Source organism: Meriones unguiculatus, chromosome 15 (assembly GCF_030254825.1).
Source record: "Meriones unguiculatus strain TT.TT164.6M chromosome 15, Bangor_MerUng_6.1, whole genome shotgun sequence".
NCBI classification, from domain to species: Eukaryota; Metazoa; Chordata; class Mammalia; order Rodentia; family Muridae; genus Meriones; species Meriones unguiculatus.
The window spans coordinates 20,121,790-20,147,976 of record NC_083362.1 but is presented as its reverse complement, the minus strand read 5'-3'; positions in this window follow the sequence as shown (position 1 = coordinate 20,147,976).

Here is a 26,187-nt window from a genome sequence, read left to right as displayed (position 1 = left end):
CCCTTGCTGTTTGACTTTCTGATAGTCATTGAATGTAAAGAGACTTGTTTTTAACTGGCTAGAATGGCATTTGTATTGCAGCCTTTTCGTGAGTTGTGCTTGCTTCTACATTTAGTTCTCTGCTCAGGGCATAGAGGCCATACTAGTTAACCTGGGCACATAAGCCAATTTAACTTCACTTCTGGCATGTAAAAACCCAATCAAAACATAGTACCACTTGAATGTTGTTATATTTCAATTGAAGAAATACAGTTGAAAGAAAATCTATTCTACAAACCACTTCAGAAAGTGCAGATCTCAATGGAATAACATAAGAAAAACATCAATTATGCAGTAATAGCTCCAAAATGAGAGTAAATTGGGAATAAAAATTCTAGACAAAGAATTTAAAATGAGAGTGTTTAATAATAAAGAATACAAATAAGCTCACAACCAATTTTTTTCACGTGGAATTTTTTTCATTTCTTATTTAAAAATTTGATACATATTTAAAGCACATTGTGATTGTACTCATCCTTCTGCCCTCTTTTATCTTCTTCTCACCACTAACCTTCTACACCTTCCTTTCTCCATCTCCATAGTCTTCACATCATTTGATTTTGATTTTTGCTTCATGACTACCAAGTTTAAGCAAGAACACTCACCTGGCAGTGGGTACCAAGATACCTACTGAAGGATGAGTAACTCATCAATAGCTACATTATTGAAGACAATGGCTTCCTCCCCTCTAGAATCCCTTCTCTGAGTAGGACAAGACTACATATATCCCTTCACCATCCATGACTAAATGCTTTGCAGAGAGACGTGGCACATCTCCTCCTGATCAAAGAAGAGAAGACATAGCCAATGCCCCTTGAAACCCCCTTGAAAATCTGTACTGTTATGGAGGACCCAGGCAAAAATACAGTAGCTTAGGAAGAAGGAGTATCAGGGATGTTGCCTTGATTTGCTTTTCTGCCAAGTGGTGCTCATTCACAGTGCTCACTGATCATGGTTTGTTAATAGTACTATATCGCAAGAGCTTTTTAAAAAATAGATTTATTTTCCTCATACAATATATCCCTTCCATCTATTCCTCCCACTTCCTCCATACCCCCTCCATCTGGATCCTCTCCCTTTCTGTTTCTCATTATAAAATAATGTACTTGTAAGAGATAACAACCAAACATGACAAAATAAACTATAATTAGCAATAATGAAGCAAAAACCTTTATATACAGGGCAACTCAACAGGGGGTTGATGAAGTGATATGTATAGTGAAACCTTTGTGTCTGACTTTGCTATGTGAGAGTCAGTCAGTAGAGGATGAGAAATTGTTTTGAGACTGTTTGAAGAAATGCTGTCTCTCTGGAGGAACTGCACTAAGTGCTAAGTGAGAGCATATATCTGCACAAACTTTGGTTCTAAGACACTCCTAGCAAACTTGAAGTTCTTACTTTTGAATATGGCTAGCCATGGTGAAAAGGGATTGAGGTTTTTTGGGGGGTTGTCTGCTTTCTTGTGCAACAAGGGCACAATAACTTTGGTAGTCAGAACCTTACCCAACCACAATTAATTTTGTGTAATGCTTGAATAAAAGTAACTAGAATGAGTTAGTAGGGTCAGTCTAAGAAGACTGAACTCTTCTGGTCCTTTGAAAAAATGAAGGCTTAGCATCTTAGCATCTCTATTACTGCACCTTTGACCAAATTCAGAGGGAGAAAAGTCCCAAGAGCAGGCATAAGAGCCAGAGACCCACTTGATCTTATAGTCTAGATTACCATAAAAACATTAATCTAAATAACTATAATGTATGCCCAGAGGACATGGGTGCAGACCCATGTAGGCCTGTGTTTCCTCTTCAGTCTCTGTAAGCTCATATGTACATTGGTTAGTTGATTCATAGGTCCTTGTTTTCTTGGTGTTTTCCATCGAGCCTAACCCTTATAATTTTCCCTCTCCTCCTCAGGACTCCATGAGCTCTGAGCGGAAGGATTTGAGGGAGACTTCCAGTTTAGATGCTCTCCACATGTCTGGCTGGGGGTCCCTGCATCTCTTACCATCTGCGGGTGGAGGAACCTTCTGTAAAGATTACTGGATAAAACACTGATCTGTGAGTATAGCAGAATGTCATTAGGAATCATTTTACTGAGATTTTTGTGGGCATTGTTATTATTATTAATAATATCATTAGTAATCACTTTGCTGAGGTTTTTTGAGGGCATTATTATTATTATTATTTGGACCATTAGTGTTTCATTTTACCCTAGGTCTCAGGGCTATCCAGTCTCCTCTGATTCTTGGTTACCCAATAAAATGTTAGGAATGGGCTCCTTTCCATAGGGCGAACCTTAAGTCAAATCATACATTATTTGGCTACTCACACCAATTTGGCATCACCATTACCCTATCATTCTTTTCAGGTAGAACATATTGCAAGGTAAAGGTTTTCTGGCTGTGTTGGTGTCCACATTTTTCGTGTGGTAACCTTTAGAGTATCTTTCCAAACCAAAATGATGAGCACGCAAGGGTGGAGGCTCCTTGTATGCACCAGATCAGATTCTTCATGTCCAGTGAGTTGTGTGGATGTTGTCCTTCACAATGGGACAGCACCATCAGTTTGTTGACAGCAAAGGATTCACAACAGAAAGAAAAAGAAAAACTGACATAAATGCTTCTCAAACTGTAAAAATATAGAAAAGAAAGGAACACCATGAATTCCTACATTTAACCAGTATTACATACCTTGTTATCATGCCAAATGAAGACACAACCAAAAAACAAAACAAAACAAATACCTCAGAGAATTACAACTGAAAGTTTCTGATGAATGTAGACTTGAAAGTTCTCAGAAAGTGATTTAAAGCAGAATTTTGTACAATGAAAAAGATCCTTACAATGATCAAGTTGGCATCATTACAGAGATGCATGTTGTGTGTTGTTTCAACATACAGCATTAATATATGTTGTACTTATAAAGAGATGCAAGGATAAAATAACATAACAGTCTCAACATGTGAAGGAAATGTTGGAAAAAAACTACATTATTTCTTCATGTTGAAATCCCTGAGGAAAATAGCAATTCATGACAACATCTCAATCAAATAAATACTATTTATTATCAAGCTAGAGCCATCATTATACCAAGTACAAAGGGATTGATTGAATAATCTAGTAAAATTAGGAAGTATTTGACATTTTAGCTGGAGTAATAAGCAAAAGAAAATGAAATGATATAAATATTTTGAATTTTTCCTTTTTAATTCATATCTGTTGATAGCATGATTCAATACTTAAGAAAAACTATATACCCAACCAGAAACTCATTTTTTAAGCAAATAATGAATTGGGATTTAAATTTAGTAGAAGAAAGTAATTAATCTTCCTAGGTACCAATAAAAATTATGCTAAAAAGTTAAAAATTCATCCTATTCATACTGGCTAAAATGCACAAATAAACAAAAATACCTGTGAATAAAACTAAATAGTGAACTGAAAATCTCCACAAAGAAAAATTTAAAACACTGCAAAAATTTCAACCTCAGAAAATAAAAAAGCAAATATATTCAAATAGAGATAATTATAATTATAGTAAATGAATCAAGCCAGTCTAAGAGAGACAAAAAAAATTGCAAGTTTTGTGAGATTTGCAGGTCTCAGATTTTATCAATCTATAGGATAATAAATGTACTTATGGTATGAAAGAAGAAGAGATAGTATCAAGTGACAAAAAAAAAGACTAATGGTAAGAGGGAGGGTGAGGTGAAGATGTGGAAATGCTCAAGCTTTATTACCTATTTGCATGAAAAGGCCTTATGCAATCCAGAATGGTAATGTAAATTAATCCATAAAACTTAAAAGTAGGATAAAACTGTAAGGTAGATGCACTATATGGAGGAATTAGCTCACAACCAAATCTGAGGTTTTAAAGTAATAAATAAATGCAAGCAAACAAGTAAATAGAGACTAAAATGCTATATTCAACATAGAATTCATTCATGAGTTTCATGAAACTCTTCTTGATAACAATTGTAAATTTTATTGCAATGGTAATAATCACAATGATAATTAAATAAGCATGTTAGATTCGACCAGCTGTATGACTTTGAAAGGCTAGAGATATATAGCACCATAAAGAGTACTGTTTGCTTCTTGTTTTCCATCAAACCATCAAGTGTATAAAACATCTTATTGCTCTGTATTCGCAGCACAGCATGATGTATCTGGCAACTCTTCAATTAACTTGGCCAGTGTAGCAAATCGTATCACAAGTACACACACACACATACACACACACACACAAGCACACACATCCACACACAGATGCACACTCCTGCATACACATGCACACACACAAACACACAGTAGAACGCTCATATCAGGGTATCTATATTATAGACTAATTGAAAGTAGGAAAGGACTACTTGTCAAACACTGTCTATTAAAATTATTACAACTGATTATACAGATTTTTCACTGCCTAAATTGTAAGAGGAGTTAAATTTTAATCACTATAAGTATAATCTAAAGCAGGGACTTTATAATAAAATGAATTGCTGCTTAATGTCAAATACTAAGTACTCAATCTTACTATAATCAGAGGATTCAAACGAATAGATCTAATATTTAAATGAGTAAGATGACTTGATCATCTTGTGGACAGTATGAAGATAAGATTAGATGAAATTACACCTTTGTGAACTTCCATATTGGACCACTTTCACAGACTACAAGTGAATCCTAATTTTATTTGAGAGAGTATTTTATGATTGTTAATGTATGTGTTTAACAGGATATTGCATCTAAAATAAGTCTTTTAAATTTTTTCTGTGAATTTTATTAATCTAGTTCTGATTGTCTTCATGAATTTTAATTCGGCTTTGTTACTAAGTGAATCATCTTACCTTCCAGTCTTATCTATAATCTTCTTTAACTGCTATCAGTATTGTTTTGTGATTGATACATAATTCACTTTATTTTTTTAAAAAAAAGGCATAAATATATTTCACTTAGGAATTTCAAGTTTTGTAATACTATAAGCTATACATTTTGGTCTTAGGTAGCATTACAAATCCTTGAGAAGCAGTAATCTGGGCTAGTCTAGAGGATTTATCTTTATTTTTTAATTAATTTATTTTTGTTAATTACAATTTATTCACTTTGTATCCTAGCTGTGGCCTCTTCCCTCATCCCCTCCTGGTCTCACCCTCCCTCCCTCTTCTCCTCCCATGCCCCTCCCCAAGTCCACTGAGAGGGGAGGTCCTCCTCCTCTTTTTTCTGACCCTAGCCTATCAGGTCTCATTAGGGCTGGCTGCATTGTCCTCCTCTGTGGCCTGGTTAGGCTGTTCCCCTCTCAGAGGAAGGTGATCAAAGAGCCAGCCACTAAGATCATGTCAGAGACAGCCCTTGTTCCCATTACTAGGGAACCCACTTGGACAATGAACTGCCGTGGGATACATCTGTGCAGGGTTTCTAGGGTTAGCTCGATGCCTCGCTTGGAGTATCAGTCTCAGAAAAGACCCCTGAGCCCAGATTTTTTTGTTTCTGTTGCTTTCCTCATGGAACTCCTGTCCCCTCCAGGTCTTTCTATCTCCCCCTTCTTTCTGCCCAAAGTTTAGCTATGGCTCTCAGCATCTGCTTTGATACGCTGCTGGGTACAGTCTTTCAGAGGCCCTCTGTGGTAGGCTCCTGTCCTATTCCCTGTTTTTTTCCTCTTCCAATGTCCATCATTTTTGCCTTTCTCAGTGAGGATTGGTCATCTTACCCAGGGTCCTCCTTCTTGCTTAGCTTCTTTAAGTGTACAGATTTTAGTATGTTTATCCTATATTTTATGGCTTATTAGCTTATAAGTGAGTATATAATCATGTGTGTCTTTCTGCTTCTGGGCTACTTCACTCAGGATGACCTTTTCTATTTCTTACCATTTGCAGGAGTAAATTTCATGATTCCTCATTTTTAATAGCTGAGTAGTATTCCATTGTGTAAATGTACCACAATTTCTGTATCCATTCCTTAGCTGAAGGACATCTGGGTTGTTTCCAGATTCTGGCTAATCCGAACAAAGCTGCTATGAACATGGTTGAACAAATATCTTTGTTGTGTACTTGAGCTTATTTTGGATATATAAGCCTAGGAGTGATATAGCTGGATCTTGAGGTAGCACCATTCCTAATTTTCTGAGAAAGCACGAGATTGATTTCCAAAGTGGTTGTACAAGCTTACATTCCCAGCAGCAGTGGAAGAGGGTTTACATTTCTCCACAGAGGATGTGTCTTTAAAAATGATGATTTTTTAAATTTTTTTAATAAGTTTATGCCATGTTCTTATCTTCTGATATGATATTGCTTTTAAAAAGTGCTGACCAGGGGGCTGGAGAGATGGCTCAGAGGTTAAGAGCACTGGCTGCTCTTCCAAAAGGTTCTGAGTTCAATTCCCAGCAACCACATGGTGGCTCATAACCATCTATAATAAGATCTGGTGCCCTCTTCTTGCCTGCAGGCACAAATGCAGGCAGAATACTGTATAAATAATAAGTGAATAAATCTTTTAAATAAAAAAAAAAGAAAAAAAAAAGTGCTGACCAAACTAAGGACTATGCGTGGAGATAACCTAGAACCCCTGCACAGATGCAGCTCAGTCTACAAGTAGGATCCATAGTAAGGGAAACAGGGACTGTCTCTGACATGAACTGATTGGCCTGCTCTTTGATCACCTCCCCCTGAGAAGGGTGCAGTCTTACCAGGCCACAGAGGAAGACAATGCAGCCAATCCTCATGAGACCTGATAGGCTAGGGTCAGAGGGAAAGGGAAGAGGCCCTCCCATAACAGTGGACTTGGGAAAGGGGATGGAAGAGATGAGGGAGGGTGGGGTAGATTGGGAGAGGCTGAGGGAGGGGGCTACAACTGGGATACAAAGTGAATAAACTGTAATTAATAAAAAAATAAATTTAAAAGTGGTGACCAATTAAGAATAATCTGCATTGATCAGCTGACCAGAAAGTAATTAACATGCAAAATAATTTTCTCATTCTTGCAATGCTGTGTCTTGCCATTTTGTTGCAGTTCAGTCATCATCAGAGACTTTTCTGTGTAATGTTAGGACATTAGCATCATAAGATCTTTGTTCAGTAAAGAAAAAAAACAGTTCGTCTCATGTCTCAATATTCAAGGATAAAGTTCTTCTGTGAACCAAATTGTTTATGAGTGAATGTCAAGACAGTGACTTGTTCATCAACAGAACTATAAATGACCAAATCTTTTATAACTAGATATCATGTGGATGGTTCCTGACTCAATTAACATAGAGCAGAAATTTATTTTCCTAGTTTGGTAACAATTAAGTTCAAATAAGTCAAACAGGCAAATTCCTACCATAAAATGATTCAAGAGTACAGGACAGCAGCAGGTGGCCCTCCCCACTCACAGGGGGCATAAGCAATGCAAAGAATCCCGGAATACCAGCTGGCCACAGCTATGATGCCAGCTGATACATATGTTGTACTGCTTGAAGCCTTGCATACTAGAGGAACTTAAATTCCACACCATTTCCACTGTAAACCACTAAAATATGAGACTTACGATGTCTGTTGTACACCCACTATCTACTCAAAAACAGAATGAGAAATTGTAAAGTAACAAAAGGCTTAAGATGCCAACAGAAATACCTTACTATAATACCCTGTAATCTCTCTTTCTACCTTATTTTTTTCTTTTTTTTTAAATGTAGTCAGTTGTGCCAAGATGTATTGTATTGAGGAATAAATAGTCAATGTTCATTTCATCAGGTTTTTTTTGACCCAATCTAGTTTCTTCATATTTATAGAAGCCAACAACTGACATTTATGCATTTAAGCATTTAGGATAACAGCCCATGTTGTAAACACATATTTTTTACATATGTTAGAAAGATTTGACACCATTCATATGGTATCAAAATTACTAAAAAAATAGCTCATATTTCTAAGAAACAAATATGACTTTTAAAAATGCTTCTGAGCCACAGGAAACAAACCCTCATCACTTCATGACTAATATTATACACTATAAAAGTACTACAGCAAATTTTATAACTGTTAAGTTCCATGCTCTGTTTTGCAACATAAATCATATATGTATATATTATGTATATGTATATATATATACATACATGTATATAATATATATATACATATAATTTGTTAGACATCACAGTGGTTTATTATTTCAAAATCTGAACTATAGGAATTACTAAAAAAATCACTATTATTTTCTTGGAACACTAAAAGTTTTTGTGAGAGAAAATGAAATTTTGTAATCTCACACTTGACCTTTATATATGTTTTTAATAATTTTATAGAACATTAGTTTATGTAGGTATTTAAATTTTGATGGGAAACTAAATAATGGAACATTTGAACCTTACCAGTTCCTTTACCTACTGAATTGTACTAATCTCAGAATCTGTACAATAATTTACCAGAGGATTGGATTTTATTGTACAGCTTTAATTTTGACAGAAAAATTATCTGCACATAAGTCAAAGCAACCCTCTCCTTTCTCTTACTTTCTTTCTCTTTTGTTTTATTTTCTTTCTTTTAAAAATCTAAACAGAATCCTCAAGCCATGTTCCCCAAGGTTTCCCTGCCCCTTAGAGACAGCATTGACAGGTGATGGATAGATATTTTTAATTAGGAGAAACCCCAAAGTAAAGAACTTCCCAGAAGGAGTAGCAGTTGCCCCATAAACAATATTTGACACCTGCTTTGTTAAATTAGAATGAACACCTGCCATTCTTGATTCAGAATGCTTATGAATTTTAAGCCAAAACTGGAAAGTTCAGGCTTCATAGTGGCTGAGGTTTTAAAATTAAATAAAGCTTAATCTCAACTTATATTTGTTTTAATAACATTTTATTGCACAAGTAACATATGAGTTTATTCTTTGCCAAAGTACTAAAAAGTACTAAACCTTAGATACAATTTGTCACCAAGTTCAATAACATTTTGTATATTAACTCACACGCTAGGAGACATAACGTTTTATATTTGGTGAAGATTATTTCTGTAGGGAAAACTAATAGCTAATTTAGACTGTATTTTTAAGTCTTTTGTTTCTGAATAGTACCTCATTCACTTTGCCACTGTTGGTGGTTTAGAGCCAGTGTAACCAAGTTTAGCTATATGAGAACTGTTACAGAAAGTCAGCTACCATAACACTTAGAAAAGAAATGAAGGATCAAGAAAACAGTTTTAATGGAGATGAAATCATTAATACGCTGTTCAGAGAAAGCTGTTCTGGAAAGACGCAGTTGGAGGAATAACATGGGGGGAAGGAGCAAGCATGGCATATGGACCTGGAAGATTAGCATGCAGGGAGAGGCAGGGCAGCATGATAGCAGTGAAAGAGAGGAGGAGCACTGGAGCTCTGCTGGGTAAGATTGCATCATCAGAAGGGCAAAGCCAGGGCTCACCAATAATGCTCTGGGCCCAGGGAAAAATTAACTGTCTGGGACATTTTCATTAAAGAACGAGAATGTGTCAATAAGAATCTGCCATATACAGCTTCTGCTTTCTTTAATGTCTTTCTTTTGCCCGACTCTATGGTTTGTCTTCATTTGTTTTCTTGTCTTAAATAAGAGAAATTAAGTCTTTAAAATTCTTTATTATTAATATTAATTATCACTATTTTGTACAATGTTAATTTTAAATGTGACTATTACCTCATATGCAGAATCGTGGAACTCTCCAGTTGTTTTTTTTTATAATACACATATGCACGTAAATATGCTATTAATGGGGACATATGCAAAAACCTCTCACCTGCTCTAGGGCTGCTTCCTGATACATACATGTTCTCCCAGGCTACAGATGAGTAAGAGAGACTGAAGTTTTCCTTTCTTCCTGTTCCATTCATGTAATAATAAGTACTAATAGCTGAGCGTCCACAAGTGCGGATAAGGAGAAAATAATTATATGATCATTTTCAGATTTTAGAGCAACGTTCTTCTGGTTTCTTTCATAGCACGGTTTTGCTTAACGGGCCCAGCTGCTTCTTAGGGCGTTCAGCTCGCTGCTGGTTACACAGTTAACGGCGCAGCACACCTACTTATCTTATTCTCTCTAGGATTCCTGCAGAAAACCCACGCGTCCTATCAACATTCAAAATCTCCGTCCATACGTGATTGTAAATGTTCCGTGAGAGCAGGAAGATACAGAACAGTGACTGTGGCCCCAGAGTTTCTCTTTCGATCATGTCTTAACGGGAGGGGATACATCCGTGGGCGTCAGCCCATCTAGGTGTGCAGACACCTATGTGTCTCTTTGCTGCAGTGTTGCCTGGTTTTGTCTCCGACAGGTCTGACGCAGCTCAGCTGCTCTAAAATTTGCTACTACAGTATTTTTGCAACTCCTTCAGTATGACGCTGACTTTTCCTTTATTTCTGATCATTTTGGAAACAAGAGGCAGTTTGTTCTGCTACCTTCAGTGGCAAAAGCATATAAAGAATCTTGAGTGTAGCTTCAGGGGCTATGAGTGCCCTACCCATCCTGCCTTCCAGCTTTATCCTCTCCTGTGACTGGAAGGTGTGCAAATGGTCAGAATGTGTAAGCATTCTGCTGTGTTCTGCTGTCCCTTCACAGAGACAGCTTTACGTCTTTAGTCTGCTGAAATAATTTCTCAAAGGCCCTGTACAGGTTAAAATTATTAATAATGTCTTTCTAACACTTTTTTACTTTTCAATTACAGAATGAACACCTGTGTAATATTTATGTGCTAAACACTTTTATCAATACTTAATCTTCTAATCAGACTCATTTCATAAATACTATCCCATGCCCCATTATAAATAAAGAAACTGAGGTACAGAAATTTTACTCACAAGAAGACATGGAAGATTTTCCTTCAATGCAAAGTTATTGATATCTGCGTTATTGTCTTTAATTTCTATTTCCTCATTATTTATCAGTGAAGATAAATATTTTCACCTCAGATATTAATCCTATTTAAGTTTCAGCATTAAGCATATATTTATTCCTATTTAAATTATATGACATAACAAAAGCTATACCCCAGTTATGTTGTAAGTATCCTGAAATTGAACCTTATTTTATGTTTATCAATATTATCTACAGTACTTAATGTGTGTGTATTAATCTATATGGGTATATGTGAAAGCCAGTTGACTGACTGCCATTGCTGATCATCATCATCATCATCATCATCATCATCATCATCATCATCATCATTACTTGGAATTAGAGTCTCTTTGGAATTCTAGAACTCAATTCATTTTACCTAGCCCAACTGTAGAGCAAGCCTCCAGGATACACCTAACATGACCCTGCAGTACAGAATTACAGATATGCACAGCCTTCATACAGGCAATGGGGATATGAACCCAGGTCATCATGCAGCAAACGCTACCTTTTAAGCCATTTTCTAAGCCTCATCACTGCATTTTTTATTGAATCTGAAATTTATAGTAAATCAAAATATATTTTTAGCTAGTTCTACAGATTTGCTGCTTTAATGTTCATAAAAATCATTATAACACAATGACATTTTCCTTTGTTTTTGCTGTTTCATGTTGTTTACTAATGAAAGTTATCAAAATGTTAGTCATTCTCTTTTTATGGTTTCTATTGATCAAGAGAACATAACGATGCTATTGCCATTGTTTCATATATAGGAAGTCATATAGTTGAAGTGTGATGGTTATAATACATTATAGTACCAATGAATATTATGATAAATAATGAAATTGCTCATATAGCAATATATAAGATGCTGTAGAATTAATATCACATTAGAAAAATATTTTGAAAGGAAGATGTTGATATAATACATACATTATGAAGTGAAAGAAAGCAAAATTGTACAAAAATAACTTGTCTTACAACAAGAAATATTTTTTCATTCATAATAAGTCAATAAGAATTTAAAAGACAAATTTATTGATCAGTATTAATGGGAAGTTGACATACTACATCACATCTGCATGGTTTTTTATTCTTTATACAACTTATACTCTTATATCTCCAGTGCCTTAATCGATGCAAGGAGTGATCTTATTAAGCTCATTTTTCAAACTTCTGTAGGGATAGAAATAGGCCAAGTTACTAACAATGTTAAAAACACAATAAGTAAAGAAATTCGATTGCCAAATTCCAAATCTTTCTAAGTGATGCTCTATCCACCCAATAATTTACACAACTTTCTAGGGAAATAATTTATTTCCCGTTTATTCTGAAGAAAGCAGCATTCACGCTGGGTGGCTGACAGCAGGTGTTAATTCTGCAAGTCCTAATTTAACATAGCAGGTGTCAGATACACTGGGTATTAACTGCATGGTTGCTGCAAAGTGATGACAATCACGAAATGAGCTCTGATCAGGTGGCCACTGGCTCTCACAAGCCTTCTGCTCTACTTTATTCCCCACCTGAGTGTCTTCCACTGCGACAGCACCTGATGGAAGCCTGCACTCCCCGCTAGAGCATTGACAGAGCACAGCTCTCCACGCTGGGGATTCGACATGTTCGCAATCCCCCCATGATTTCCTCCTCCTTTTAGCTGCATACGATGTGACATATCAGGTAATTATAACCATTTTAGTTTTTGAAATGATGAATAATACTATAGGAAAATTGTCAGCAGCTGCTTCAAAATTAACTCCTATCCCTAATAGTGCCGACCACCTGCTCCAGCTCCATCCCTCTTCCCACCACCTCTAAGTAATATAGAAAAATATGCAAAGTACATCTCCAATGTGTTATGATTTATGAGAAATACGCTGTTAAGATGAAGAATCTAAAGTTCTATCTCTTTTTATATAAAATTCACTGTTGTCAAACAATATTTTTCAAACCTGTTGTTTGATTTTGAACACATGCTTTCTACATATGTAGAAGTAATGACTTTTCAGCATCAACATTTCCCAGCATTCTGTATTGTTACTTTACACACATTTGTTTGTGTACTTCCCTGTTTTAACTTGGGTTATGTTTTAAATATTTTTTATTAATAAGTTTACTTGTGTTTTTATGGACATACATCTACAATCCTCCCCTTTGACCATTACCCTCTGCTCAATAACTCAGATTTCCTTCCTTTTTTCCCTCACTCTGTCCCTCCCTCCTTCCTTTCTTCCTTTCTTCCATCCTTCCTGTTAAAGAGGCACGATGATTGCTATTTGTCAAGAGGTGCCTGATGTTACTGAATTCTGGGGCAAGACAACCCAGGTCTGAGCAACAACATTTTGTATGGGAATTTTCTGAACAGAAATAAATTTTGTTGATCAGGTTCAACTGATCTGTCCTTAACTCTCCCCACCCTCTGAGTATTGTAGGAATGGTGGAAATAAATTGGGTTTTTATAAAACCTTTCTGTTCAAATTCTATAAAAAATAATCTACTTGTAGATAAAACCAGTGAAAAGGCTGCCAGCTGTCGGTTCCTTGCTGTTCTTGTTTAGCTGGTTAGCACATGCTTGGGGATACAATGAAGCAGTCTTTTGTGAAACAAAGGACTTAAAATTCACAAGCTTTACCATGAGAATAAAGCCACCTTCAGGGGTATTTTATAATAGGTTGATCTAAAAGGAATGAGGAGCTGTGCTGAGAGAGGTCCTAAGCTTAGATAAGGGTAAAGATAACCTGCCATGTGAACACCAACTTCCAGGGGACTGAGTCCCAACATGGCCTTTTATTTTGTTCTAATCAACCAATGTGCAGTTTATGACCCCGTGAGTAACAGCCCATTTCTGATACACATGAGAGAGGTCCTGTCTTCATGACAGGAGAGTAGGCATGATGTCTTTGAAATGGAGATCTAAAAATGAAATGAGGATGTACTCCTCAGATCATAGATGCATTTTATGTGAGATCGTCTTTCATCATGCAGAGCTTATTGCATAGACAAGAAGACGGCATGAGACCCTTACTTTAAAGGACTTCTAAACATAACCACTCTGCCTCAACCCATGCTGTGAGATGAGATGAATTAACTAGCTTTGCTTCCTTAATGCGAGTTATTGCATTTGTGGAACCACAGCATTCTGTCAGGTTTTCTGTGTCAAACAAAGAGAAGCTGGTCTTGATCAATGTGTTGGCGGGGGAAAATGTAGGCCATTGAAAGCCACAAGCTATACTTACCAATTTCGAAATCAGTAGCAAATTTGTTTGTTTCTTTTCTGGTAGAAATAATCATGCAAAGACTGTTTGATAAGGCTTGAATCAGTATCTAATGAGATTCCGACAATGACATAATACAGAATGTCGTCCAAGTAATACTTTTGTTTAGTAAATACGATTTAATCCACACATACCTCTTAGATATGACAGTATGAAATCTTTTCATGAAAAGCTATGGTACTCAGAAAGCTACCCTTTTTTAGAAATAGTAAAAGTAAATGAGAAATTAAGCTAATAATAATCTTGTATAAATAAATCTTGTATAAACATACACACACATACACATCTTAGAAATAGAAATCTTCCAAAGTGTACTCTGAAGTAGAAGCTTTTAGGCTGCTCCTAATTGGGAGCTACATAACTACTTCTATTGCCTCAAAAATGTTTGCTCACATCTCATTCTGTCATTCTTAGAAGAAAGAATTTAAAGTATCTTTGTCATGTTGCAAGCTTCACTTTCCCCCCCACACAAATAAATCAAATTTCATGCATATGCAATTATACTCTGAATAAAATTCCAGATTTCAATCCAAAAAATATTACATCTACACAAACACTGGCCCACAGAAACTCAGAAACCACCCACAGATGCAACCACACTGATACAGCATTGTAAATATGCATAAAGATTCAGAACTTGATAGGTTCCCTTCCTTCGGAAAGATATACAAATGTTTAGTCCAAACTGAATTGTTATGTTTTATTATCAGGGAAGTCTTCACATTCTAATCTTTTAAAAAAACTGTTATCATTCTTTGAGTGAGAGGAAAATTATTTTATTTGCCTCCTGTGAAGAATAAACGCAGAAATACTGCAGGTTGTTCTTAGGCGGCAGGATGGGGAGTATGGTCAGTATGGTAAGGCTTAGAAAAATCACAAATGCTGATAGCAATATTTGTCGACCTCTGAAAAGGATATGCTCTCACTGTCACTCTCTCCTTTTTGTGACAAGTCTTATTCTGAAACTCAGGATATAACCAAACCTCACAATATAGCCCTGACTGGCTGCACACTCACAAAAATCCTCATGCTTCAGCCTACATGTGCTGGGATTGCATACATGACTTCTCATGCCTGGCCCAGTTCTTTTGCATTCCTGGCCTCTGTTGCTTTTATTTTCTATTCTTTCAGGTGAGAGTCAGATCCACAAATGAGAGGCCTTGTTTGTTATTGTTATTTTCTGTATTGAAGTGCCAGTCTCCCCTGAACATGTAGAAAAACCCCAGTAATTCATGAAGAATAAACGCAGCATCAGGAAGTGAGCAAAGTACTGTACTACAGAAAATGCCTGGAAGTATCAAAGGATCCTCAGAAGAAAGATTTGAACTAAGCATCCAGTGAACCCATGCACAGAGTCTTTTAAAATTATCGTAATTAGGAAACTTCCAGTTGCTCAGAATAAGACCAGGACACTATCTTTTTCCCACTTGCCCTTTTCTAGCTCAGAAAAATTCCAGCTTTTCAACAGTGTAATTTCACAGGCAGAACCATTAACACTTAAAGAGAAAAAAAAATGTTAGATGAAAAAAGGAGAGATGAAATCAATTTAAATAACTACATCTGACTAGGAAAAAATGATTTCAAAGGGTCCCAGGGCTAAAGGACAGCACCAGGATGGGGGGAGGAAATACGGTGTGACTTCCCGAGTGAAAACCTGCAGAGCTTGAACACTCTGACAAAGGTTCTGGGGACTGTTCTGCAGTCACAGAGAGCATTGTTTCTCTGTGGTCTGAGGAACACAATATGAGAAATGAACAACTTTCTTTATTGGTAGGCATTTGAACTGAGCAATTAAACTGAGCATTAAGTGTTGCCCAGAGTAGTGTCTTCAGCAGTTTGTGTTAATTACTGAAAAAAATTTCCACACGGTCCAAGGAAACTGTTCCAAAAATCTCAAGTGTCATTACAATACTGAAATACTCATTCGGATCCTTCTCGACTGGAACATTGATTTCTTCATTCAACAATTATTTATTGAAGGCTCATTAGTGTCTAGACACTCTTCTTGTTAGAGGTAGAACTGAAAAAGTACAGTTGTGATTACTGGACTTAGCTTAATTTCAGGTGTAATGTGTAATGTATTTAACTGCTATGTAATCAATATACTTAATTCAAGAGCAATTGTCACAACAAACACATGATAAGCTTTCAATAAATATTACATGTGTTCTGTTTTCTTGAGGTTTTGTAATAAAGCTTTGATGCCTAAAAGCCTCTTCTTCATTAAGAAAAATTACAGGGGGATATCTGGAATCTGCACTGAATTTTAATTAATTGAGGAATGGAGCAAATGGATAGTAAAGAAGTGAGATTCTGAAAAAGCAAAGGAGAAAGAATAGAAACTAGTTTAATAATACAAGTATTATTAAAAAAAAAAACCAAGCAAACAAAACAGAATCTCCATTTTATCCCATAATGGCCTGGATCTCGCAGAGATCTACCATCCTCTGCATCCTGAGTACAGGGTTAGAGGTATACTCCCCCACATACAACCAGATATATTTTGTGAGATTTTTGTTTTTTTATTCCAATGAGACAAAGTTGATGGACAGTCACATAGTATCTTGATCACTGTGAACAATATTGTATGAATGTGGGTATTTTGACATCTTTATGAAATATTAATTTGGATATTAATTTTCATATCTTTTGAATATTCAGCTAGAGGTTGGGATGTTGGATTGATACAGGTATCATTGAACCTGATGGAGCCTTTATGGGCTCTTGTTGTGCTTAGGTCAGGAAGGTAGGATATGGGGAGTTTTGGGTTCTGGTATCATGAATTTGAACAATAAAATTCATAGGTACAGAGGGTAATAGAAAGAAATGTTTTATTATAGGAAACTTAAAAGAAAGAAAAGAGATGGAACTCTTGTACAGTAAGAGAGGTCTCTTAGTCTTGAGGCAGCATGGAGCTGCCCTGTCTTGGAGTCAATACAGCATTACTAGACAGAAGGCAACAGGAGAAGATGAGTTCCATGACAGTTGGCCACAGGCTTTGCAGATTCAGAATGATATCCAGAAAAGTCTTCATTTGGAGGAAAAGAGGTAAGAGAACTTTAAGCCCTTCTTCTGGGTTCTCCATCTTCTGACCAGGGAAGATCCAAGGTCACTTTTGCTTAACCATTTCTGGCATCATCCATTAAGAAAGACATTGTCTTCTCAGAGACTCATACTCCAACCAAGTACCAGGCATGGAGATAACCTAGAACTCCTGCACAGATGTAGCCATGGCAGTTCAGAGTCCAAGTATGTTACATAGTAATGGAAAGAGGGATTGCTTCTGACACAATCTGATTGGCCTGCTCTTTGGTCACCTCCCCCTGAGGGAGGAGCAGCCTTACCAGGCCACAGAAGATGACAATGCAGGCACTCCTGATGAGACCTAACAGACTAGGATCAGAAGGAAGGAGAGGAGGACCTCCCCTATCAGTGGACTTGAGGAGGAGCATGCATGAAGAAGGGGAGAGGGAGGGTGGGATTGGGAGGGGTGGAGGGAGGGGTTTATGGAGGGATACAAAGTGAATAAAGTATAATTAATAAAAGTTAAAAAAAATGACATTGTCCATACATCCAGAAGATTTCTGGCTCTTAGTGAAGAAACAGACTGGTCATTTTCAGTGTCTACTTTATTTTAAAACTGTCAAATATATTTGTATATTCTGTTCTCATCGGTAGAATATGGCATTCTATCGTTTTTTGGAGAAGCTTCCAACCATTCCCCAAAACTACTGTCCTCGTTGGTAGTTTCAGCAAGAGCCTACAGAAGTTAAATTTGCTCATCCTCAACATTAACTGCTATCTTTTCTCTGTTTTAGAAATGTGGCAGTTATGAGGTGACTTACCTCATTTTGAAGATAATAATAATGAATGGCATATTTCAAAACAACAAAAGTGATGAATTTTAAACATTCTTACCATGAATATATGGTAAGTTGATAAGGTCATATTTACATTAAGTAGCTTGATTTAATTGTCCCACCGTCTATCCATATCTCCCTAAAATCAAATTATGTCATCTACATTATGATTATTTACAACTGAAGTTTAAAAAAGAAAATATATATTCAAATGACAGGAGGGAGAGACAGCACTTGCTGCAGAGTAATTAAATAGAAAGAGATGAAGAAAAAATACATAATAAATCGATCTGAAAAGTGAGAAAATAGGTTAAATCTTGAATTTCAGTGGGCTTTAACTGTAGACAGGTTTCGCATTTTATAATGAAAATGTATAGTATCTATTTGGATTATTTGCTAAAGGCTCTGAAGAATTCAACTTTACAATGTCAGACACCTTTGTCATTAAGTATGAAATATTCATCAGGGGTCACTGAAAGATTAAAACAAAATGATTAAAACTCCAAATACCACTATTAAGTTTTTGCCACAAAGATCATCAGTTGGCCCAAATAGTACTGCTCTCTGTATTTGCTATTCATAATCCCTATTATTTTTTATAGGTTCAATAATATAGACAGACAGGAAGAAAGTCAATTGATTTACACAATGAGTATGAAGAACTGCAAAAAAAAAAAAAAAAAATTTATTAGATAGCGGAGTTGTCTGCCAGCACCCTAGTGCTAAATCTTCCCTTGGTTCTCAGAACAGCATTCTTCTATCTGCTTTGCTAAATCTGGTTTGTTTGTCTCTTTCTTTCCTTTTGTTAAAGCTTCTAACTAAGCACTGCCAATCTAAATGTATTTTATTGTGTGTGTTTTAATTTATTACGGGAAAATATCACAGTGTCATCCTTTGATCATGCATTTGTTTTTTTAGCATGACGTTGTGACGCCTCTTCACTGGATGTTCTCCTGGAGGTGTCTCTGCAGTAATGCAAACACGGACTGCCATTGCTGGACCATTTCCCACCTTCTTTAGTAATTAATATCCCATTATGACTTTTCTAGTGAGTTTAAGTTTTAATCAGTGGATTTTAAATACTGATGGAAAATTTTATTTAGAAATTTTGGAACATATTAGAGGTAAGTTTATTAACCTCTACATAAAATGCAAGAAATATTTTGCTCACTGAGTATTGGAACTTTTGGACTTATTAGAAAAAGTTAACTTAAAGTTCCATAAATTCAGTCTATGACAAAGGCAGCCAGTGACAAATTACAGATTTGTTTATTATGAAAAAAATACAGAAGCAATAGCAAAACAAATCCATAAAAACAAAGTGGATGTGGGTGCAGGTGCCCCTCACAAAATCTAACAGGGTGAGTTATGGGCAAGACTGGGAACCATCAAACTGTGATGACTGAGGCCATTCAGCAGGAGCTAATTTATCAATAAAACTATTATAAGGTTGGCTTATTGTACAATCCCTATTTAAAAATAGTATAAAACTAAGAAGAAAAAGTTGAGATATACAGGGGGATACTAGAGTATTTGTGATACAATTTACAATTTAAAAATTAATTATATATTAAAGGACAGTTTAGGATAGTTTAAAGAGCGAAGAAGTTCAAGGACTTCCTAAAATTCACTTTCATCCATAGATAAGGGGAAGGATTCAATAACAATTACAGTAAGCTCTTATTTTATGCAATCTGAAATAATTATAACCAATCATATTTTCTTGTATAGAATGAATGCACTAATAAATAGAAAAGAATTCTCTCACACAAATTTATTATCCAATAATTATATAACAATTTTGTGGAGAAAAACAGTCAAAGGAAGAGTTTCAGTGAATTGGTGTGTTGTCTGTCCAGGACCCAAAGGGAAGCAGATATTTATCCTTCACTCTGGGGAAATATTTTTTCATGTTCAGATCTTACTCACTCAGGGGAACTGAAGACCCCAAATGTCTGCAAGTATCAAACAGATGGTGTTTGCATGCAGCTTCCTGAACCTGGCAGCTAGGCTCAGCTGATTTATACTTGAGCACAAAAGGTTTGTTTCTGAGGGCATTGCTCCCGTAACAATGTGTCAGCTCTGCCCAGGCAGATTCCGTTTGGTAAGATACTGTCTCATAGGCAATAATTGCCCCTCTACATGTGCCTCCAGCTGACACATCTACTAATGGTGCCAGCCTTTGCAAAATAATCCGACACCTACTTTATAGACAAGCGTTTCATTTTGTTTCCCCAAAATGATTATAAAGCTATGCCCCCATTCAATTTATACATTCGGTTACATTCACCACTTTTTATTTTGTTACACATAGTGAAAGTATAATTTACATCCTAACTCTAAAACTCATCATGATATATTTTATAGCTACTTTTAATTTGCTGTTCAGTAAATCATTGGTCCAGCCATGCATTTCTCCACTCCATCAGCCATCAAAGGAAACTTGAAAATTACTTTTGTGAGACTATATAATTCATTTGTTAAATAAGCCTTGAAATCAAGAAAATTGTCACATATTTCAGGTGATTGTGTTTGTGTTGTGTCGTGTTTTTGTGTGTGGTCCATTTGGGAAGGAGGGAACTATGCTATAAAAAGCTATAAGGAAAAATTTGCAAAATACATGTAGCCAAAATTAGCTCTATCTTCCAGCTCTTTGTGCTACAGTGTGTGAAAACATCATCTTGAAAATGAACAGCCTTAGAGCCAGTTTATGAATTGCATACACTCAAGCCAATACCAATTACAAAGAAAACAGACGACTCTGTCTTTCTTCCCGGTGCTGCTTTTACTTAAGCAGTCATGCAGGTGGAAAGATGCCAGCCTTTCTGCCCTGGGGCTTGTTTGCTGCACTTGCAGATGTCTGGCGCTGATTACGCGCACACGCAGCAGCTCCAATGGCAGCCTCAGCCTGGGGATTTCACTGACATCACAGTGAAGCATAAAAGTTAGAATGATCAGCTGAAACAGGTTTGGGATGGGTTTTGCTAATGTAAAAATAGATCTTAATAACAGCTTTCCTGAGAAGATCTTTGGGTAAAGGATCTTTTCATCACTGTAGCACATTTTGGTAGCAGAAAAATGACGAAGAGGATCAGAAGAATGATTGCTAATGGCAACAGAGAAAAGATTCTATTAGTGTGATGTAGATGGGGAATCATCTTTACACATGTGTTAATTTTACAGATAACTGAAGCTTAACTTTCCAAGCACTACAATTAACCATTCTTGTAGAAATATTTCTAAAATGTATTACACACATCTATGCATTCTAAAGCAGAATGAGTTTGGTGTAATTTTAGCTCTCCATTAAGTCTCAAAGTATTTCTCTATAAGAATATCAGTCTGTTCTGTCACGTGGTGATACCAGATGGAAACTGTAGAGAGGAGCACATTTAACTGCTTCTCACCTTTTCTTTTAGAACCACTGTAGCTTTTACCATTTTGTCTATACCTAATAAAGATTTATTCTTATTTGTTTTTTTTTTTTTACATTTACTTTTAAACTCTGAGGAACAAGATAACGAGACTTATAGGTATTCCAATTTTCTCTCTATCTTTGTGGTGCTGGAGGCTGAACTCAGTCCCTTGAACTTATAAATCAAGCATTGTAGTCCTGAGCTGTTATCACAGTCCCAAATAGCTTTAAAAGAAAACTTTAATTATTAATTTATCTTAAGCAAAGTCTAATATTTTCTGAGAGCATTATGAATGCATTCAATTCTGTTATTATATATCATATGGCTATCATGTTTTTCATCTTTTCAATTTTTTAAAAATGCAAAGAAGGAAGAACCTAGATTTTAATATCAAACATTGATATACTGAAATATAAAATTTCAAACAGTGAAAGGGTCCATGATGGGTCACAAATCTCATAGCAAACTGCATAGTTTCATAAACAAACCAAAAGCAGATAATAGTGTTCAAATTCAATAGATGAAGGAAATAAAACTCAAATCATAAGAACTTCTCCAATATAGTAAGTAGCAGTTACAAGACTTGGAAAATTGTATCTAAGGATTTAATAACCTATAAAATTTCATTATACCGCATTTTCTCCCTGACTGCCATTACTGTTTCTGTGTCTCCACTTCCCATATAACATACACAATGGAGTGTGGGAAGTGGTGCCAAGGAGATAAAATAATTGCACAGGGTGACAGTGCTTGTGAGGGCTGACGTGTTCTTCACTTCCTTACACTGATGAGCTTTCCGGCTTCACATGTAAATCGAAGTTCTTTTTAATGGCTCTTCCGTTGTATACTTAGAATTTTTATAGCTTAATTTTGTAGAGTTAACATAGCCAGAAAACTGTAATCCAGTGTCACTGACTTTTTTGGGGCAATCTTCTGTCCAATTGGTTGGTTACTTATTAACTCTAGGAAGGCTGAAAAAAAAAAAAGAAGAGGAAGTTGATACAAACGGTAATGCACTTGGCAGAGAGGAAGCAGCAGGGTCAAGAAATAGGAGCTCTCATGTGCATGCAGGGTAGTTTGCACAGGCCTACTTGAGCCATGTGCATGTTGAGGAGTTAACTAAGCATTGCGTTCCTCGAAACTTCCTGTCCAACACACCCCAGGTAGAGCATGCAATGTAAGGAAGGAGAGAGAAGACCAACAATGGCATAAACAAACTAATTATGGAACAAAAGTGATATTAATGGGATGCATACAAATATTATAGGAAAATAAAAACACAAAAAGTCCAGTACCGAGGATGTGCATTTTCAGAGATTTTTCTGATTTAGTTGTTTGTTTGTTTGTTTTTCTTATGGTGAATATATGTATTATTCTTTAAAAACATTAAGTATAATGGTCAAAATATTTGGTGTATAACATTGTCATTTGTACATAAACTACACACAAGTTTGGGCTTGCTAAATTATTCAAATGTTGTACAATAATTTATGCTTTGACAAGTTAAGCAAATTACCTGCCACTTCAGCCATTAAGATTTTTTTAATGGTGTTGTGTTCAATATCAGAGGAAGAAATATATGCTATGCAATACTCAGTACTAGGTACACAAAGAGGTTTTGAAAATTTCTGTCATTTCAGGTTTTTTTTTTTTAAAAAAAATGGTCTTGGCTTGACTTGGTAAAGTGGTCTGGGAATATTCACAGCTGTTAAATTTTTTCTTCAGACGTGATTTTCATAGATTCTTCATTTTGTACTTTGTTGAAGTGCTTAGCATCTATCTGAGCCACAGAACAAACTAGGCAGAAGGACTGTGATTATTTGGCTACACTATACAATCACAACAGATAGTCAAGGTTTGGTAATTATCAATTGTTACTCTCATATGTTCTTGCAAGGAGACAAAATTTTCTGCAGCAGAGACAATGAATGCTGCTCATAAAAACAATGGAAATAAGATATTAATCAAACATATTCTAATGCCCCTAGTGAAAGAATGATATGAATAATAAAGTGATTAATGGGAGACAACAAGTTTTTGAATAGCTGTCAGCATTTGTATGCATCATGCTTGGATAATTTAATGAATTAAAATATCCTCTCTGAAAGCTCTGAAGCCAGAATTATCTTCAGCAGGGTCACACCTGATTTTTAAGACTATCCAAGTTGAGTGCTAATTCTCAGAATTGGTATGCAAGCCTGTGTCGTGGATTTAATGTTCATTGCAGAACTGATGCCTCAACATTAAAACATCACAACCTAGTGGGCTTTTAGTGAAATGCTAGACAGACAATGTCAGTTTTGATTGAGCTCTTCTTCTATCAGAGGCAATTTAGCACATGCCAAGTTACCTAAACAACAACAACAAAATCCTTGTCACCCTGGCTGTAATGAAATCTCGGGAGAAAAGCTCTAGAGAGAAAACAGGAGATAATACAGAACAAGTTTATCAGAGAAACGTCAAGGAGGTACCCATGATTGTGAAAGGACATTCTTCTTCTACATAATCTGTGAGGCAGGCAGAACACACTGCCAAAAAAGATAACTTAATAATAATGAATCCAGTTGCTTCCTTGCAAGAGATATGCCAGTATTAAAATAGTGTCTGGCAGCCAAGTACTGAAAACATGGCAGCACATTAAAACTGGCCATAAAAACAGTAAATGGTCTTAGAGAGGCATTTAAGGAGACAAGCAACTGCATCTAAACTGCCATATGTTAAAACAAGTATTTGAGTGGGCATGGAAGGGAGTCTAATTGCCTCCAGTGGAGGTAACTGGCTCTGAATTAGACCTAAGGGAAGGGACAGGACATAAAGGAAGGAAGGGATTTGATAATCCAGTTTCTCTGCTTGTTCAGCACTTCCTGTTTAAAACTTTTTATTACTATCCTCTATTTGGTTTCTAAGTTTTTTTAGCTCTGGTTGTTCAGGAGGGGAGATTCTAGGTCAGGATGAACCCTGCTCCTTTACAGTAATAAATTCCTCGTTAAGCACACAATTTACAAAATAGGCTTATATGGTAATATAGAGAGATGTTGTCTATATATGCACGCAGCATAAAAGAAAATTTGTCCCATGGATTTTCTGAGACTTTTATATTTTTTAATAACTCATTGGCTCTGATAATCTCAACCAATTTTGTAAAAATAATATTTGAGGAGTAATGTTGGAAACTTTTAATATTGGAATATTTTTCATGTCTTTTTTGCACTAAGAAAGCTGACCCTGGTACTGTCATGCTTAGCCCAGGCCCAATTGTTTCCTTCAAGTGTTTCCAAATAATCTTTTATGCTTATGCTACCTTCTCTTACAGGGATTCAAGCCCGTGGTGACACTGCTCACCCCCACTGGATCCCTCTTCTCAAACAAGCAAGCAAAACACAAACTTTTCCTGTATTGCATACCATTTGATTGGAGTATGCCATCCAGAGCCTTATCCGATACTGTGTGAGATGGTAACCTTTACATGATACAGTTCTATGTACTGAAGACACTAACACCTGCTTCCCAGCCTTCTTTCTGAATCCAGTGTTTAACACTCTCTTAGATAATGTCTCGGTCAGGAATTTTTGACTTTATGGTGATGTTCAACAGGCCAGTCCGCCTTAGACATCTTGCAGAAGTACACAAAGTAGAATTGCTTCCACTCCCAAGTCTTTGGTCAGAATTTTTCCGTCTTCCCTATGCTTGTTCTTCCTACCTCTTGTCTCTGTTTAATGTCCAGTCTCTATGTTCTGACTATTTAGCACATTGTTGTTACTTAAATCTTCCACGAAGCATGTGGAACTCCTTATATCTTCCAGATATTTAAGTCTCTGCTTTTGATTGTCACCTTTTATCATGTATAGTTTGACATCGAATTCTTCAGAAGAACATTGCATGTTCATGTTTTATAGGGTCCCAGATGAAGACTACCAGAAAATAATGGTTTTAATTTAGGTCTCTGGACTGGGATAGGGGCATGGGTGGAGAAGTGGGAGGGACAGTGGAATTGGGAGGGGAAGAAAGAGGGAGCTATAGGTGGGATACAAAGCAAATAAACTGTAATTAATAAAAATAAAAATTAAAATAATATAAGTGTAATTTTTTACCCTTAACTTGCTAATATTTCTTTTAGTCTCTTGGCCCCATTCTGAAATCTTTCTAGAAATATTGCAATCAAAATATTCCAACTTAAATATATACTCACCTTGCTTTTCTTTGCTCATATGTTGAACGCAAATCATAAATTTAGTTTAACGTGATTTTTTGACCTGTGTTGAATTTTGAAATATGCAATTTATTTCTATATTTTTTACCTAACCACACCAAAATTTTCCCATCTTGCTTACTATGTATTTTCTCCCAATGAGCACTGCAAATGTTATTTTTAAATTCACCCAATAACCTTATTTATTATTTTGTACTCAATTTTTTTCTCTTTATTCCCATTCCTGTGGTTTTTTTCAATGTTTCTTTGTGTCTTGTTTGTTTTTGTTTTGTACCTCTTGCCTGGTTAATATAACCCTTGAACTGTGTCCTTCTCTGCAGAGAAACTGTCACTGTGCTGTAATGGTCTATTCTCTCTGCCACATAGTGTATGCACTGAAATAATGTCATATGCATTCTTTTCCTTGCAAATTACCTCTGCTACCTTATATATGAACAAAAACTCTTTTGAACATTTTAATAATTACTAATTAATTTTAGTGATATTATATTTCCATGTTTTTAAAACCTACAAGACTTTTTTCAAACAACAAATGTCATTCATGTGTATTCTAAGTA